The sequence below is a fragment of the Montipora capricornis genome, chromosome 4 (assembly GCF_036669925.1).
Source record: "Montipora capricornis isolate CH-2021 chromosome 4, ASM3666992v2, whole genome shotgun sequence".
Lineage (NCBI taxonomy): Eukaryota > Metazoa > Cnidaria > Anthozoa > Scleractinia > Acroporidae > Montipora > Montipora capricornis.
The window spans coordinates 13,914,277-13,919,276 of NC_090886.1; positions in this window are offsets into that span (position 1 = coordinate 13,914,277).

Genomic DNA, 5,000 nt, shown 5'->3' on the forward strand with positions numbered 1-5,000 from the left:
TACATTCTTTGAGTATATGCTGCTTCCACAAGCAGGGGAACACTGGATTGAATCTTCCATTGGTGAAGCACTGCTGGCAGTGACATGATGTTACTCTTGCCATGACCTTGCCACGAGAGATGGCTGCAACAGCGTGAACGCAGATATTATACGTGGTACAGATTTCAGCTCTCCAAATCTCTCAATTTCTGATTCAGTTGCAGTACAGGTCTTCCTGGAAACAAAGGAGAAAGCAACAGAGCTTGAAGACTGGTGTTGCTGCGTCCAAGCGAAGAAGTCAGACGCATCCTGGATTGTTACCTTCTGTTGGCGGACTGCTTCGTCGGCCGGCCATGCGTTTGACAGAGCCTCCGATCCAACACCATCACAGGTACCTTTGTCATGGCCAGCTTCTAAGACGTTCCAGGATGCGTTGACTCCCAACAGCTCATTGTGATGACTTAACCAGTAAAATGTGGTTTTATTTTGGTATTCATAGCTGGGGCTGTCGGTGTAGTAACGAATGAGCTTAATTGAATTCGAATTTGGGCGTTTATTTTGGGTGCCAATTGTCCAAGAGCAGGTAACTTGTATCAATTTGCGAAAATAAGCTAACCTATGGATTAGTGAGTACTTTCAATGGAAGAAATCCAAGTAATCAGTATCAGTTGAACTCTTGGAATCATTTTTTAAATTCCTTGCCCTGACTATTCCCCTGCTTTACGAAACTCGAATAATAGCGTGACATTTACGATACATTCAAAAGTAACCACCGTTACTATTTTCGTTGCAACGGATATCAAGGTAGGAAATTTCTGTCGTGGAGTCTTGTGGTAAAGGTTGCATTTGTAGCAAGTAAAGAGAGTGTATTTACCTTCGTAAATATGTCGAAAAACGTAAGGTGGAGCTTAAGAAAGAGCTCCTTCGTTGAAATCTCGGTGCCAAGTGTGTCTTACGGAAAGCGGTTGTGACAGAAAGAGACGGCATATGTATCATGTAGCGTCCTATCTATTGTGTGACCCCAAAACTCTTCTATTTATGTCATAACAATGACAGAGGTGTTTGTTTGTTCTGAACCAACCTCGTTCCCAGGGTCTCTCTCTCTGTCTCCATTGTCATTGTCCAACACGATCTCTTCCTCAAATGACATGTTGCAAATGAAGGATTATCCTTCATTGTCAGTTTGCCTTAAATGAAGTATTATCCTCCATTTCGATCACCTAAAGATCAACTGACTAGAAAGTGTGCCGATTATTTAGTAAATAATTAGTATATACATGTAACAAGAGATTATAATCTCTCGCATGTAATCATTGCTGAATAATGGTTAAGTCTGAGTCCAGGTTCGTGTCCAGGTTACGTTCGTGTCCTGCGAGTCCTGACATTGGGGTTCGGCTTTTAAAAGAAATATGTTCATTTCCCATGATCCCTATCAAGCTTTCAGTGTCCAAAATGAACGATAATACTTCACTTGGAAGAAATAGACCTTATTCACAATAGCCGCCATGTTGGATTTGCAAATAAGCTACACACTTCTGAGGGGGCAAACAAAAAGAGGTTATAACGAACATCTTACCCACACAGATGATTTGTTTCACGTTCATTAAGTGTTTATCACCTAAGTAGTAAAATAGAACGCTTACACAAGTTACTTTGAAGTTTTTTTTAGTGAAAAATGAGCAGATAACGAAGTAGAAAGTCAAAATGTCAGAGGCAATTAAAAGATATAAAATTATTATAAAAGGTACTTAATTCTAAATCCTAAAATGTACTTTTAGCAATATTAATTCAATATTTTGACGAGCCGATTTTCCGCAATTTGCTTTTATTCCAATGTTTGCCCCTAGCATAACACATGGCTAATTTGCATGACAATTTGAAAAGCAACATGGCGGCTATCGTCAATAAGGCCTATTGACAATTGAGAATAATCCTTCAATTGAAGGAGAGACTTGGTAAGCACCCCAGATTATGATCCATGGGATTGAGACTGGTCACTCATGCAGGCCAAATCTTATTTAAGAACTCATCTAAAAATAGCTTAATTTGTGCAAATGACGTTACATATACATAGTATTGTAGTATCTATCTCCTGGTTATGGGCTACTGATCTGAGATAATGTCAATCCGAGATTGTACCCGATGTAGTGCGCATGGTGTCTTCTCTTTCGTTTGATTTAGTGCCAGATATGATAACCCGGCTATGTGGTAATGTCTTTGGGAACGCCCATCTGATGCAATTCAGTGTTTAGTGTACTCTAAAACAGTGGGATCCTTGTGATTGGCTACTCAGACTCCAAATATCCTTTGCTATTCACCTTCGAGAGCAACTCGCGCGGGATTTGCTTCCGAAATATTGTAAAAGTTGCAACAATAAATAAGTTTAAATCATCTTTTTTTGGCTTTTGTGTCGGTGGTTAGTGGTGGATATTTACCGATATCCATCACTAGTCACCTCCACTTCGGTAATAGTTGTTAAATTATAGCAAATTTAGCACACAAAGTGATGTTTGTTGTCATGCCGACGGGAAGAGGAGGGAGAAGAGAAAAATAAAAACAGAAATTAAAAATAGCAAAAATGAGCCGTCTTACTAGGTTGCAATAAGTTTACTTGGCCTAGTGAAATATAGTTTGGCCTACAGCAACTGCATGGCCCCGGCCTCGCCGCCGCTAGAGAGCTTGCTCCCAGGCTAAAACATTTTGTTTGAGATATGTCACAGTCCAAATTCCCACAGCAGTTTTTTAAACCAAATATTATCATTGATAGTATTATGGACTATTTTCTTTTATAACAAAACATAACAAAAGTAAAGCGCCACCAATTGTCCAGCTGAATGTGAGGATCACTTCCCTCAATTATGGCTTTTTATACAAAAGTAAATAATGTAGTAGAATAATAAACATTTATCATCTATACTATCACCTGTGCTATTTTACTTCGGAAATCTTGATTAAGTTCCAAGGGAAATCAGGTTATATCTATTACGGTTTTGTCATTGTTAAATTTTTGTTCCTGTAAACTTATTATTATTTACTATCAAACAGTTTTGAAATTTTCTAAAGTTCTTGTATCATTATCCGTTAGACTAAGTGTATATGGGGCTCGCACAACATTGGGGAAATGGCTGTTTGTGTTATCTACTAGAGAGAGCGTATATTAAAACAAGTAGGGGAGTCAGGGTGGTTTAGTGGTCATCAACCGTGCCTCCCACCTCTGTGACCCGGGTTCAACTCTGGCCTAGGGTCGTATGTGGGCTGAGTTTCAGTCGATCTCAATCTGAATCTGAGGGTTTTTCTCCGGGTACTCCGGTTTTCCCCCCTCCTCAAAATCGACTCCCGGCCTATTCCATCAGGCTGTGGTGCTGTGCTCCGGGGTCATACATGGGTCGTGGTCAGGGGCCGAGCATCTAGCCGGCAGCACAGCTCCTTCGGTCCGACCTCGTTGAGCTGTGCCCTTCGTAATTCAGTCTCCGACTGCGAGAAAGGGCGATTAGCAGATCAGATATAAGTTATCAAGTGCAACATTCAAACTGTAACTAAGTTACTATGTCAAATTATGAGTCATCGTCAGCTTTTCCAGTATTGTCCTTTCCAGCTTGTTTGCATCATTGTTCTGAACCAGTTGTTTAATTTTCACTGGACCAGTTAAACAACAGTTCAGTCTTCGCCTGGATAAGCAGCGAGGATGCCTATTCCGGGCTCCCCTGCAATTCGCACAACAACAACTCTAACACTGGTAAATTCAACTTCAATTGGCTGAGCCAGATCTTTCAGGGCGCCAACAATGACCTTGCCCTCTATTGTAGAGTTACCAATGTGTCATTAATCACCTCTTTACCCCCAACTTTGTTTAGTTGCCTCAATGCCTGCTTACCGGCTGGAGAATTAAGAGCCATTGCTACCAGCGCAACGAAGCTGGGATTGTTTGAAAATGACGAGTCAATAATGACTGCGTATTTTCTTCCCCCATCATCGCGCACATCTCTGAATCCACCATGTCTGCCTAAGGCATGCCCATATCCACTTGACATCATCCTGGTCACTTCATCTATCCTGTAGATTCGAGCCAAATTCCCAGCCATCTTCAGATCTGAAAACAAGTCATTTAAGTGAACATCTCTCTTCAGACAAGTCCCCGCACATTTTCAAACATTTACTAAGCTCAGAACGTCTTGCTTTGCGACTTGTTTCAAAATCCTTGATTCCGCCCCCACTAAATTTCATAATTAATCATACATGTTTTGCCTGGTTGTTATATAGTCCTAACGGTTTTTCCAAATATTCTGTAACTGAAGATGATGTTCGTAACATCACAACATGTCTTACAAATCAAAAAAAATGTCGGAATCTTCTGAAAACAAACATCAAAAACCGATTTAAAAGAGTCAGCCCAAAACGGAAAATCTCAAAACCTCTCCTTTATCATTTTTTTCTTTTCAGTTCGAAGTCGCGTAACACTGAGAACAGCCATGACCAATGTCATGATTGTCATTTATCACTCCTTCAGAACAAAACAGAGAAGTATCGTTCTTCTTTAAAAAGCAACTATACCTAGTTTACCTTAGTGCCAGTTTGTGATAAACTCGATACTTCAGTTTTTTACTTCACTGAAGTCATGCACATCTGCATGTAGCAATGCCTTATGTTCAAATTGTCCACTTCAGACAATGGCTCCTAGTTATGCCCTAGTGGCAGTTTCCAATATTTTAGAACCCTTCGTTTTTCAGTTGGGCCCTTCATTTTCGAGTGGTAAATTTCCTAGCACCACACACAATCTTCCAAGGACCGGCGGACACTGTTCTTTCAAAAGATGCAGAGATTACCCCTATTGCAGTCGAATTTGACAAAAAAAAGCACCCTTAAATTAAGGGTGCGTTCGATTGACCCTATTCCGGACTAAGAATACTTAGAGTGATGGTTTAAAACGGTTTGTCTAGCGTTTTGAAGCAACAATGATAGTAAAGATATGTTTAAAATAGCATTTTAGCAGGTGCTTGACAATTTTAATGTGAATCTCCGTA